The sequence below is a fragment of the Vulpes vulpes genome, unplaced genomic scaffold, assembly GCF_048418805.1.
Source record: "Vulpes vulpes isolate BD-2025 unplaced genomic scaffold, VulVul3 Bu000000696, whole genome shotgun sequence".
Classification (NCBI taxonomy): Eukaryota; Metazoa; Chordata; class Mammalia; order Carnivora; family Canidae; genus Vulpes; species Vulpes vulpes.
In genome coordinates this window covers 161,456-176,084 of record NW_027325674.1, presented here as the reverse complement: position 1 = coordinate 176,084, position 14,629 = coordinate 161,456, and the positions used below count along the sequence as shown (strand labels likewise).

Sequence of the window (14,629 nt, the reverse complement as noted above, 5' to 3'; positions counted from 1 at the left end):
CTCCCCATAAAAGTCAGGGACTTTTTTTCTCTTGCTGCTTTAAGGATCTTCTCCTTATCTTTGGAATTTGCAAGCTTCACTATTAAATGTCGATGTTTTGAACAGTTTTTGTTGATTTTAGCGGGGGACCTCTCTATTTCCTGGATCTGAATGCCTGTTTCCCTTCCCAGATTAGGAAAGTTTTCAGCTAGGATTTGTTCAAATACATATTCTGGCCCTCTGGCCCTTTCGGCGCCCTCAGGAACCCCAATTAAACGTAGGTTTTTCTTCCTCAGGCTGTCATTCATTTCCCTTAATCTATCCTCATGATCTTTTAATTGCTTGTCTCTTTTTTCCTCAGTTTCCCTCTTTGCCATCAACTTGTCTTCTATGTCACTCACTCGTTCTTCCACCTCGTTAAGCCTCGTCGTTAGGACTTCTAGCTTGGATTGCATCTCATTTAATTGATTTTTAATTTCTGCCTGATTGGATCTAAATTCTGCAGTCATGAAGTCTCTTGAGTCCTTTATGGTTTTTTCTAGAGCCACCAGTAGCTGTAAAATAGTGCTTCTGAATTGGCTTTCTGACATTGAATTGTAATCCATATTTTGTAACTCTGTGGGAGAGTGGGCTGTTTCTGATTCTTTTTTTTGAGGTGAGGTTTTCATTCTAGTCATTTTGCTGAGCGCAGAGTGGCCAAAAACAAGTTGTATTGGGGAAAGGAGAAAAAGAGAGAGAAGGAAAGAAAAGAGAAAAAGAAAAAAGAGAAAGAAGAAAAAAAAGGGGAAAAAGAGAAGAAAAAGAAAGAAAAAAGGAGAAAAAAGAAAAAAAAAGGGGGTGGGGGAAGCAATCAGAAATCAAGAAGAAAGAGAGAAAAAAAAAGCACAAAACAAAACAAAAACAAAAGCACTGAGGTGGACACTTGACGGGATGAGCACTGGGTGTTTTTCTGTATGTTGGTAAATTGAACACCAATAAAAATTAATTAAAAAAAAACAAAACAAAAACAAAAACAAAAACAAAAACAAAAAACCAAAAAAAACACGGGGGAGTATCTTCCGATTCTGTATACTTTAAGTCCCTTGACTTCCCCTGGAACTGGTCGGTCTCCTTGGTCTTCTGGGGGAGGGGCCTGCTGTGCCGATTCTCAGGTGTTAGCACTTGGGGGAGCTGCTCCGCCCCTGCCTGCTGCAGGGCTCGGTGGGGGTTGTTCGCCCCGTCAGGCCCCAGGAGGAAGCCACAGTGGCGGGGGCAGCTCTGGGACCCTGGAGTCAGCTCCCGCAGTAGCTCCGGGGCTCTCCGTCTGCAGGGCCTGCGGGCTCCCGGGCGGGGCCGCTGATCTGCTCAGTTCCAGGCAGGAGCGTCCTCGCTGTCCTGGGCCCTCCCGGCCTCTGCCTGTCCCGGGGGAGGCCGGATCCTGGGCTGTGTCCCGGCGCCCTGGGCTCCGGGGCCTGCGCTGTTGGATTTGCGCTCCCGCCCCGCAGCCCCCTCCGCGGAGCCGCATTCGAGCCCCTCCGAGCTGCTCCCGGAGCCCCGCAGCCCCCTCCGCGGAGCCGCCGCCAGAGCCCCTCCGAGCTGCTCCGGGTCCCGCCGAGCGCTGCAGCCCTTAGGGAGCTCGGCGCACTCTCCGGGGCGCGGTTCCTCTGTTACTGTCCCCGGGAGCCCGAGGGCATCCCCGCCTTTCTGGGGATCCTGCTCCAATTCCCCGGGAGGCCTTTCCCCCGGGAAGGTTGGTGCAGCTCCTGCTCCTCCGGGACGGGGCTCTCCTGTCCTGGGGACACTCGCCCCGGCCTCAGCCCGGCTCCTGTGGCTCCTCCCCCTTGGAGGCCTTTTGTGTCTTTATTTCTTTTTCCCGTCTTCCTCCTTGATAGAAGCGCGAACTCTTCTCACTGCAGTGTTCCAGCTGGTCTCTCTTTAAATCTCAGGCCGAATTCGTAGATTTTCAGGATGATTGGATGGTTTTCTAGGTAATTTGTTGAGGACAGGTGACTTGGAGACCCTGCTCTGCCGCCATCTTGCCCCTCCCCTACACTTTTCATATAAGCATTTCCCTGGATGTCATTCCTAATTTCTACCAAAGATTTGATTTTTGACGTACCGTCATATAGTACGGCACTGAAGTGGTACCAAGTAGCCTTAGAAACCTTTTTATACTTTATCATGAATTATGCCTTCATCCAGATTTATCACTGGTACGAAAATGCTCTTCTACCTTACAAAATATTTATCATGTCAATATATAACCTTAATTTGGTTAATGAAGATGAATCGTATGACAGCAAAAAAAAAAAAAAAAAAGTTCAGTGGTTTTACAATGGCTGATATTTACACTTTCATTCTTATTCTCCTCAGATATGGAAGTATCCTCGTGATTAATAATTTGGGTAGGCTACTTGTGTTTCCATAACCATGGCTGAAATGCTTTAGAAATAAGCTAAAAAATAAATAATGAGATACTTTCTTTGAAAATATTTGAGAACAAAGTTAAGTCAATAGAATTCCTGACTGGCTATAGTAATCTTCCTAATGTAACTCAGCCTGAACTAAGAAATTCAGTAGTTGGGGAAAATTGCATGCTTCATTAGTGGTTTTCCTTAATTTGATCTTTTCATCTTCCTTTTGGAGGACACTAAGCACCAGAGTTTGAAATCTTCACCATGTGTGGCTCTTTGATCCTTCACTTATTAGTCAGTGTTTTACTTCTGAACATAATTCCCATTAATTTAGTTAAATATATATTTGAATTGTTGATATAAGTATTAAAATTATGCTAAGGATATGGATTCAAGGAAATTAAAATTAAATATAATTATCAGTAGTTAGAATAATTGAATTATTTTAACAGTAATATTGTATGTATCATTATTTGTTGTTTTATAACAAAAATGTAAAACTTAGAAGCTTATAGCAGTATACACACATCATCTTCTAGTTTCTATGGGTAAGAAATTGGGCATGGCTCAGTTGGGCCCTCTGTTTCATAGTCTTTCACAAGGCCTGAATCATGATCTGTGGTCTCATGTGAAGGGTTGAGTGGGGAAGAATACAGCACATCCATTCTCACTCAGTAGGTCTTCACAGCACGGAGTTCCTTGCCAGTATCAGAGTGAGGTTTTCATATCCTCATTGGCTTTTGGCCAGTGACTTCCCTTAGTTTCTTGCCATGTTGGCCTCTTCAGTATGGCAGCTTGCTTCATCACTGTGTGCAAGCAAAGAAACAATAGATAGTCTACCAGCAATACAAGTTCACAATCTTTAGCCTACTCATGGAAATGACATCCTATCCGTGTCACCAGGTTTTTAAAAAATTAATTAATGAGAGGGAGAGCATGAGCAGGGGAAAGGGCAGAGGGAGAGGGAGAAGCAGATTCCCTGTTGAGCAGGGCTTAATCCCAGGACCTTGGATCATGACCCAAGCTGAAGGCAGATGCTTAACTGCTGAGCCACTCAGGCACCTCATGTTGCTGGTTGTTACTTAAGAGGGAAGTTATTCATAGGGAAAGAATGAATAATACTAGGGTGTGGAGCCCATCATAGAGGCCACATGCTGGTTGAAATTAATCATTTGTTACACAAACCAGGTATTGTATGAATCTTTTGTTAGACTATACTTTTTTATCCTAAAATAAGTTGCTTTGAAGAATTTGAAAATCATACACTATTTATCTTTTTTTTTATCACATCACCAGAATTTATTCTCAGCCAAATTTCTTTTTATTTCAAATTGTATCATAATTTATGACCTCCTCCCCAAACATGGTGTTAGAAATACAGACCTAGACTGTTATTAAGAACTTAATGGAAGAGGTATCACATAGAGGTCAAGGTATGATTTTATTCATAATCTCTTTCTACCAATTGCTACACATCTCTGAGACTCATTCCTTCTCTTTCAAATGGAGACTGCAGTGCCATCCTATTTGCTAGTTTTGGAGGTTTACATAAAATGATAAATTTAAAGCATTTAATATAGTACTGGTATGCATTAGGTACTACATGAGTGGGCTTTATCAGTAATATGTATATCATTACTTAAAGAATGAGAAATCCTTCCTACTGAGGAAAAACTATTACTTCACTCTTAGTAAACTTGAGTTGTTGTTTTCTTATTGGGGGTTACTTGGCTTGTTTAAAGTTGTATTTAAGTGAAAATAGAATTTAACTGACTCTTTGCTACTGAATTGGGATCTATAAAGGAGCCATGATTTATAGAAAAGCTTCCATAGATCAATCACTGTGATTAAATTAAGATTGTTAAATGTCCACATTATCCAAAGTGATGTACAGTTTCAGTGCAGTCTCTATAAAAATCCCAGTAGCATTTTTGCAAACACAAGGAAAAAATCTTGAAATTTGCGTAGGACCACAAAAGATTCTGAACAGCCAAAGCAATCTTGAGAAAGAAGACAAAAGAAGGAGGTATCACATTGCCTGATTTCAATCTTTATTACAAAACTATAGTAATCAGAACAGTATGGGACTGTCATGGAAACAAATAGAGCAATGGAACAAAATAGCCCAGAAATAAACTGACACTTAGAAAGACAACTGTCTCTGACGAAAAGTGTCAGGAATACACAATGGGCAAAGGATAGTCTCTTCAATAACAGGTGATGGGAAAACTGAATCTCTGTATGAAAAAGAATGAAATTTAACCTTGTCTTATACCCTATAAAAAGATCAATTCAAATGGATTAAAGACTTGAATTTAAAACCTGAAAATGGGGATCCCTGGGTGGCTCAATGGTTTGGTGCTTGCCTTCGGCCCATGGCATGATCCTGGAGTCCTGGGATCGAGTCCAGTGTCGGGCTCCCTGCATGGAGTCTGCTCCTCCTCTGCCTGTGTCTCTGCCTCTCTCTCTCTCTCTCTGTCTCTCTCTGTGTCTCTCATGAATAAATAAATCAAACCTTTTTTTAAAAAAAAAACCTGTAAAACTCCTAGGAGAAAACATAGGGAAGAAGTTTTTTTTTTTTTTAAGATTTTATTTATTTATTCATGAGAGACACACAGAGAGAAACAGAGACATAGGCATAGGGAGAAGCAGGCTCCATGCAGGGAGCCCGATGTGGGACTCGATCCTGGGACTCTGGAATCATGCCCTGAGCCAAAGGCAGGCGCTCAGCCGCTGAGCCACCCAGGTGTCCCAGGAAAGAAGCTTTTTGATGTTGATTTGGCAATAACTTTTTGCATGTGACACCAAAAACACATGCAACAAAAGTAAAAATAAACATGTGGGACAGTGTCACTATCTAAAAGGTTTCTGCCCAACAAAGGAAACCATTAACGAATGAATTTTAGGCCTTTAGTTTATATGTTACATGTTTTTTAAGAAATCAATAGAAAATAATTAGAGGCAGTATTTTGACAACTAGCCAAAATTATATTACCCAGAAAAAAATTCATAGGAATTAAAGGTACAAGTAGAAATTTTTATTTTTGTAATATGTGGGGGAATAAACATTGTTAGAGACTATCACAGACATTAGTATTTTGCTCAATAAATGGTGGTTAACCGTAAATCCTTCTGAAAGCTTAATTTACCATGGAGGATAATTTCTGTTACTGTGATAGTCCTGAGGCTGTCAGTTATTGCCAAATAGCTTGTGAATGAACTGAACCTGGCATTTAGTGCAAGTTCAGAGAGTGAACATCTTTTAAAACCCACTTCATACAATGCCTGAAGTTTTGAGCATTAACTTGACTTGTTTGATAGAAATACAACTGTCTTAGTGAATGCCCCATTCACAGAACACTTTAAATCAGAAGAGTACATTGATTTACAGGCCATATAGAAAAAAATACAAATAGGAGCAGTTCTGTAAATTGAGAAAGTAAATTCCATATGTAGAGTAGAAGGCCAAGAGAATTTTATTTGAATATCTGAAACCCTTTATGAGCACATCTTATTTGGGATTGGTGTCCTTATATTAATTTACCACAGTGTTTGTAAGTACAGGCTGTGCTGTCAATTTTGAGAGAGAAGTGAATGTCATATAGATAATATTTTGCAAATACAAAAGTTATTTAATTTCTTTAATTGTTTTTATTTGGGGGGGGAGGAAGGGCCTAGGGAGAGGGAGAGAGAGGATCTTAATTAAGCACACAGTGCTCAATCTTCCGACCTGTGAGATTACAACCTCAGTTGAAATAAGAAGTCAGACGCTTAACTGACTGAGCCCACCAGGCTCCCCAATGCATTTTAATTTCTACCTGTAGACTTGTTCCATTCCACTATTTTCCCTCTGGTTGGGCCATAAGATTTATAGTTCCAGGGAAGGAGATACTAGATATCACCCGGCATGGAGAGTCAGTTTTGATTCTCGAGTTGGCTTTCTTGACCTTCTAGCATGACAGAGCCATGAATGCCATGGCATGCATAGATATAAAAGGATTTTCCATGTTTTTAATCCCCTGTGACATATTAATAACCAGGACAGACAGATTAGACTATAGAGTCTCATATCTGTGTCTAGATCAGATGAGAAGGTGGGAGCTCACAATCCTGCCTCAGTGGGTGTAGGAAAGAGGTGAGGCAAAAATAGGGGGCGTGAGCAGCCAGACATGTGGCCCTTTATCTCCTCTTCCTACCGTAAGTTCTGAAGGAGGACACATATTAGAAAAATGAAGGAGAAAGCCAGAGGCTGAGGCCTACTGAGGCTTCTTGATTTAGCAATAAGAGAAGCACTGCATGCTACCCAGAACAGTCTTGTCAAAGTAAATTGTGAGGCTTTTTTCAGAGTGCAGCCTTATTTCTAGCTCTCCCATGCCACTGTGAGATCCCCAGAGCAGGGCGCAAGTCCGAAACTGCCACCACAGAGCCCAGGAGTCTGTTGACACTCTTCCTAGACAGTTTGCTGAAGACGATGCCAAGGCCAGGCAAAAAGGGCTGGACAATCCAGGAGGCAGCAGAGATTGTTTTGTTCTGGATCCGGACCTCAAGAGGATTAAAGACACCTGTTGACTCACTTGAGTCTGCAGGGAAGCTGATTTGACCCTTCCTATGAAGACTGAGAAGACACTGTGAGGTGTCCCCAGGCTCCAGCTTCTGGAGCAAGCCCTGACAGGATGCCGAGGGAGAGCCCCAGCAGTCCTGCAGCCCTCCAGCTGCGGAACAGTCCAGAACAGGGACTGCCAGAGCATTCCAAGAGTCCATGTCCCTGTCATTGCACTCGGCTCACATACCAATCGGGCAGCACCTTGAGGAGGAGGAGGGGAAGGCCAGACCCTGAAAATTCTGAGCATTGATTCATAGGCATACAGGTAAAGACTGCATTCAGCTGTTTAAATTATTTAATCTGGCTAGAGTTACCTCATTACCATAAAATTTAATTTTCCACCAACTGATGGCTCCAGCTTGCGAAAATAAAGCTAGTTGTGGAGAAATAGGATATATATATATTCAGACTGGATAAAAAAGCAGGACCCATCTATTTGCTGTCTACAAGAGACTCATTTTAGACAGAAGGACACCTACAACCTGAAAATAAAAGGTTGGAGAACCATTTACCATTCAAATGGTCCTCAAAAGAAAGCAGGGGTAGCCATCCTTATATCAGATAAATTAAAATTTACCCCGAAGACTATAGTGAGAGATGAAGAGGGACACTATCTCATACTCAAAGGATCTATCCAACAAGAGGACTTAACAATCCTCAATATATACGCCCCGAATGTGGGAGCTGCCAAATATTTAAACCAATTAATAACCAAACTCAAGAAATACTTTGATAATAATACGCTTATACTTGGTGACTTCAATCTAGCTCTTTCTACCCTCGATAGGTCTTCTAAGCACAACATCTCCAAAGAAACGAGAGCTTTAAATGATACACTGGACCAGATGGATTTCACAGATATCTATAGAACTTTACATCCAAACTCAACTGAATACATATTCTTCTCAAGTGCATGTGGAACTTTCTCCAGAATAGACCACATCCTGGGTCACAAATCGGGTCTGAACCGATACCAAAAGATCGGGATAGTCCCCTGTATATTCTCAGACCATAATGCCTTGAAATTAGAACTTAATCACAACAATAAGTTTGGAAGGACCACAAACACGTGGAGGTTAAGGACCATCCTGCTAAAAGATGAAAAGGTCAGCCAGGAAATTAAGGAAGAATTAAAAAGATTCATGGAAAATAATGAGAATGAAGATACAACCATTCAAAATCTTTGGGATGCAGCAAAAGCAGTACTGAGGGGGAAACACATCGCAATAGAAGCATCCATTCAAAAACTGGAAAGAACTCAAATTCAAAAGCTCACCTTACACATAAAGGAACTAGAGAAAAAGCAACAAATAGACCCCACCCCCAGCAGAAGAAGACAGTTAATTAAAATTCGAGCAGAACTAAATGAAATCGAGACGAAAAGAACTGTGGAACAGATCAACAGAACCGGGAGTTGGTTCCTTTAAAGAATTAATAAGATAGATAAACCATTAGCCAACCTTATTAAAAAGAAGAGAGAGAAGACTCAAATTACTAAAATCATGAATGAGAACAGAGAGATCACTACCAACACCAAGGAAATACAAACGATTTTAAAAACATATTATGAACAGCTCTACGCCAATAAATTAGGAAATCTAGAAGAAATGGACTCATTCCTGGAAAGCCACAAACTACCAAAACTGGAGCAGGAAGAAATAGGAAACCTGAAAAGGCCAATAACCAGAGAGGAAATTGAAGCAGTCATCAAAAACCTCCCAAGACACAAGAGTCCAGGGCCAGATGGCTTCCCAGGGCAATTCTATCAAACGTTTAAAGAAGAAATCATACCTATTCTACTAAAGCTGTTTGGAAAGATAGAAAGAGATGGAGTACTTCCAAATTCATTCTATGAGGCCAGCATCACCTTAATTCCGAAACCAGACAAAGACCCCACCAAAAAGGAGAATTACAGACCAATATCCCTGATGAACATGGATGCAAAAATTCTCAACAAGATACTAGCCAATAGGATCCAACAACACATTAAGAAAATTATTCACCATGACCAAGTAGGATTTATCCCCGGGACACAAGGCTGGTTCAACACTCATAAAACCATCAATGTGATTCATCATATCAGCAAGAGAAAAACCAAGAACCATATGATACTCTCATTAGATGCAGAGAAAGCATTTGACAAAATACAGCATCCATTCCTGAACAAAACCCTTCAGAATGTCGGGACAGAGGGAACTTTCCTCGACACCTTAAAAGCCATCTACGAAAAGCCCACAGCAAATATCATTCTCAATGGGGAAGCACTTGGAGCCTTTCCCCTAAGATCAGAAACAGGACAGGGATGTCCACTCTCACCACTGCTATTCAACAGAGTACTGGAAGTCCTCGCCTCAGCAATCAGACAACAAAAAGACATTAAAGGCATTCAAATTGGCAAAGAAGAAGTCAAATTCTCCCTCTTCACTGATGACATGATACTCTATATAGAAAACCCAAAAGCCTCCACCCCAAGATTGCTAGAACTCATACAGTAATTTGGTACCGTGGCAGGATACAAAATCAATGCCCAGAAATCAGGGATCCCTGGGTGGCGCAGCGGTTTGGCGCCTGCCTTTGGCCCGGGGCATGATCCTGGAGACCCGGGATCGAATCCCACGTCGGGCTCCCGGTGCATGGAGCCTGCTTCTCCCTCTGCCTGTGTCTCTGCTTCTCTCTCTCACTGTGTGCCTATCATAAATAAATAAAATTAAAAAAAATTAAAAAAAAAAGAAATCAATGGCATTTCTATACACTAACAATGAGACTGAAGAAAGAGAAATTAAGGAGTCAATCCCATTTACAATTGCACCCAAAAGCATAAGATACCTAGGAATAAACCTAACCAAAGAGGTAAAGGATCTGTACACTAAAAACTATAGAACACTTCTGAAAGAAATTGAGGAAGACACAAAGAGATGGAAAAATATTCCATGCTCATGGATTGGCAGAATTAATATTGTAAAAATGTCAATGTTACCCAGGGCAATTTACACGTTTAATGCAATCCCTATCAAAATACCATGGACTTTCTTCAGAGAGTTAGAACAAATTATTTTAAGATTTGTGTGGAATCAGAAAAGACCCCGAATAGCCAGGGGAATTTTAAAAAAGAAAACCATAGCTGGGGGCATCACAATGCCAGATTTCAGGTTGTACTACAAAGCTGTGGTCATCAAGACAGTGTGGTACTGGCACAAAAACAGACACATAGATCAATGGAACAGAATAGAGAACCCAGAAGTGGACCCTGAAATATATGGTCATCTAATATTCGATAAAGGAGGAAAGACTATCCCCTGGAAGAAAGACAGTCTCTTCAATAAATGGTGGTGGGAAAATTGGACATCCACATGCAGAAGAATGAAACTGGACCACTCTCTTTCACCATACACAAAGATAAACTCAAAATGGATGAGAGATCTAAATGTGAGACTAGAGTCCATCAAAATCATAGAAGAGAACACAGGCAGCACACTTTTTGAACTTGGCCACAGTAACTTCTTGCAAGATACATCCACAAAGGCAAAGAGAACATTTGAAAAACATGCATTCCTCTGCGACCCTTATTCAAAGCACGTTTAGATCTTTAGTGGTGAAGAAAAGGTTCATTTCCCTCAAAAGAGCTACTGTTTTTTTTCAGAGAAAATCCCGGGCCACCATTTGTGCCAGGCATCACTTGCACCAATTCTTGAAATTAAAAAAAGCGGTCATTACAATCCAGTCATCTTACCCAAGGCTGGTGGCAAAGAAGAAGCTGCAATAGATGCACAGGGCTGCGGTTCTCATCCAGGCCACTTACAGAATGCACAGAACATATGTTACATTTCAGACCTGGAAACATGCCTCCATTTTAATTCAGCAACATTACAGAACATACAGGGCTGCAAAATTGCAAAGAGAAAATTCTGTTCGACAGAGACGTTCTGCTTTGATCATTCAGGCTGCATATAAGGGAATGAAAGCAAGACAGCTTTTAAGGGAAAAACACAGAGCTGCTATCATAATACAAAGCACATACAGAATGTATAGGCAGTATCTTTTTTACCAAGAGATCCAGTGGGCTACAAAAGTAATACAAGAAAAATATAGAGCAAATAAAAAGAAAGCTCTTCTACACAGTGCACTGAGGAATGCAGCAGCAGCCTGTACTGAAGCAGATTTCCGGGACATGATCCTAAGGAAACCGATTCAGGAACAGCATCAGGCTGCCACTATTATTCAGAAGCATTTTAAAGCCTCCAAAGTAAGGAAGCATTATCTCCACTTGAGAGCAAATGTAATTTTTGTCCAAAGACGATACAGGCACTAACTGCAGTGCGCACCCAGGCAGTCGTGTGTACACAGTCTTCATATAGAAGTTGTAAGGTGCAAGAGGACATGCAGCATAGGCACCCGGCTGCCACACGAATTCAGTCATTCTACCGAATGCACAGAGCCAAACTCGATTATCAAGCAAAGAAAACCGCCGTTGCTATAATACAGAATTATTTTAGGTCCTATATCCGAGTAAAAGTGGAAAGGGAAAATTTTTTGGCAGTTCAGAAGTCTGTGCGAATTATTCAGGCTGCTTTTAGGGGCATGAAGGTTAGAGAGAGACTGAAAACCCTCTCGGAGGTAAACCTGGTAGCCAGTGCTAAGCAGTCTGCCTTCTGCTCTTGCAGAACTGAAGCTCAGTGTGCAGCTGTTCACGGCTCAGCACTTAGGACTCAGAAGTGGCGTGGAGCTTCCCTGGTCACTTGTTCACAAGAGGCCGAGTACCCCCAGAGAGAGGCTCTGGTAGGGACTCAAAGAGCTTTCTGCGAGATGGTCACAGGGAAATTGGAAACACAGAAGTGTGCTGCCCTGCGCATTCAGTACTTCCTTCAGATGGCCGTGTGTCGGAGAAGGTTTGTCCAGCAGAAAAGAGCTGCGGTGACCCTCCAGCAGTACTTCAGGACGTGGCAAACAAGAAGGCAGTTTTTATTGTACAGGAAGGCAGCAGTCGTCTTACAAAATCACCACCGAGCCTTTTTGTCTACAAAACATCAAAGACAAGTATATTTACAAATTAGGAGCAGCATTATCATGATTCAAGCTAGAACGAGAGGATTTATACAGAAACGGAGGTTTCAGAAAATTAAAGATAGCACCATAAAAATCCAGGCTGTGTGGAGGAGCTATAAAGCCAGGAAATATTTACATCAAGTGAAAGCTGCCTGCAAGATTCAAGCCTGGTATAGGTATTGGAAAGCACGTAAAGACTATCTAGCTGTATTAAAAGCTGTTAAAATCATTCAAGGTTGCTTCTACACCAAACTGGAGAGAACACGGTTTCTGAATGTGAGAGCATCAACAATTATCATTCAGAGAAAATGGAGAGCTATACTTTCTGGAAGAATAGCTCGTGAACACTTCTTAATGATGAAAAGATATCAAACTGCTTGTTTGATCCAAGCGAATTTTAGAAGATACAAAGCAAGGCAGGTCTTTCTCCGGCAGAAGTCTGCTGCTTTGACCATACAGAGATATATACGAGCCAGGAAGGCTGGAAAATGTCAAAGGATAAAATAAGTAGAATTTAAAAAATCTACAGTTGTTCTACAAGCACTAGTGCATGGTTGGTTAGTAAGAAAAAGAATTTTAGAACAAAGAACCAAAATCAGACTTCTTCACTTCACAGCACCTGCATATTATCACCTGTCTGCTCTTAAAATTCAAAGAGCATATAAACATCACATGTCTATGAAGAATACTAACAAGCAGGTTAATGCAGTCATCTGTATCCAGAGGTGGTTTCGAACAAGATTACAGCAAAAGAGGTTTGCTCAGAAATACCCTAGCATCCTCACAAGTCAGCATGAAGTTCCAGAATGTATGAGCCAGCAGAATAGAGCTGCATCAGTAATACAGAAAGCAGTACGCCGTTTCCTCCTCCGTAAAAAACAGGAAAAATTTAATAATGCAATCAGTAGAATTCAGGCATTATGGAGAGGATACTCTTGGAGGAAGAAAAATGATTGTACAAAAATTAAAGCTATACGACTAAGTCTTCAACTTGTTAACAGGGAGATTCGAGAAGAAAACAAACTTTACAAAAGAACTGCGCTTGCACTTCATTATCTTTTGACCTAGAAGCACCTTTCTGCTATTCTTGAGGCCTTAAAGCACCTAGAGGTAGTTACTAGATTTGTGAAGAAATCACAAATCCCCTACAAGCTATTCAAATTCGCTTGGATCAAACAAGCAGCTTGATGTCTTTTCATCATTAAGAAGTGTTCACGAGCTATTCTTCCAGAAAGTATAGCTCTCCATTTTCTCTGAATGATAATTGTTGATGCTCTCACATTCAACAAAGAACTAGATGTTCTTTGTTGCGAGAACATGGCCCAGAGTGGAGCAGTTTCTAAAATATTTGTTTTGATCCGAAGTTGTAATTGTAGCATTCCTTGTATGGAAGTCATCAGATATGCTGTACAAGTCGTGCTTAATGTCGCTAAGTATGAGAAAACTACTGCAGCAGTTTCTGATGCAGAAAACTGCATAGATACACTGCTGGACCTTTTGCAAATGTACCAAGAAAAACCTGGTGACAAAGTTGCAGACAAGTGTGGAAGCATTTTTACAAAAACCTACTGTTTGTTAGCTGTTTTATTGAAGACAACGAATAGGGCCTCTAGTGTTCCAAGTAAGTCCAAAGTTGTTGACTGTATTTATAGTCTCTACAAGCTTACAGCTCATAAACATAAAATGAATACTGAAAGAACACTTTATAAACAAAAGATGAATTCTTCTATAAGTACTCCCTTTATTCCAGAAACACCTGTAAGAACCAGAATAGTTTCAAGACTTAAACCAGATTGGGTTTTGAGAAGAGATAACATGGAAGAAATCACAAATCCCCTACAAGCTATTCAAATGGTGATGGACACACTTGGCATTCCTTACTAGTAAATAACATTTTCAGTAGGTACCGTAAAAAATACTAAAGCTAATCATGAATGTGTAAAGTGTTTTTGGCTCTCCTTGGTACAGTTTCTAAAATCTGACTCTGTATTAAAATTAAAATATATATATGTAACAATAAAAAAATGCAAAAAAAGCAAAAATGAACTATTGGGACTTCATCAAGATAAGAAGCTTTTGCACAGCAAAAGATACAGTCAACAAAACTAAAAGACAACCTACAGAATGGGAGAAGATATTTGCAAATGACGTATCAGATAAAGGGCTAGTTTCCAAAATCTATAAAGAACTTATTAAACTCAACACCAAAGAAACAAACAACCCAATCATGAAATGGGCAAAAGACATGAAGAGAAATCTCACAGAGGAAGACATGGACATGGCCAACAAGCACATGAGAAAATGCTCTGCATCACTTGCCATCAGGGAAATACAAATCAAAACCACAATGAGATACCACCTCACACCAGTGAGAATGGGGAAAATTAACAAGGCAGGAAACAACAAATGTTGGAGAGGATGCGGAGAAAAGGGAACCCTCTTACACTGTTGGTGGGAATGTGAACTGGTGCAGCCACTCTGGAAAACTGTGTGGAGGTTCCTCAAAGAGTTAAAAATAGACCTGCCCTACGACCCAGCAATTGCACTGTTGGGGATTTACCCCAAAGATTCAGATGCAATGAAACGCCAGGACACCTGCACCCCGATGTTT

General features: G+C 40.9%; 2 pseudogenes; both read left to right on the top strand.

Annotated features, from left to right (window-relative positions):
- The first annotated feature begins 10,371 nt into the window (after positions 1-10,371).
- LOC140596513 (abnormal spindle-like microcephaly-associated protein homolog pseudogene) lies at positions 10,372-13,140 on the top strand (annotated as a pseudogene).
- Positions 13,141-13,181: 41 nt separating this feature from the next.
- On the top strand, positions 13,182-14,305 carry LOC140596520 (abnormal spindle-like microcephaly-associated protein homolog pseudogene; annotated as a pseudogene).
- Positions 14,306-14,629: the final 324 nt, after the last annotated feature.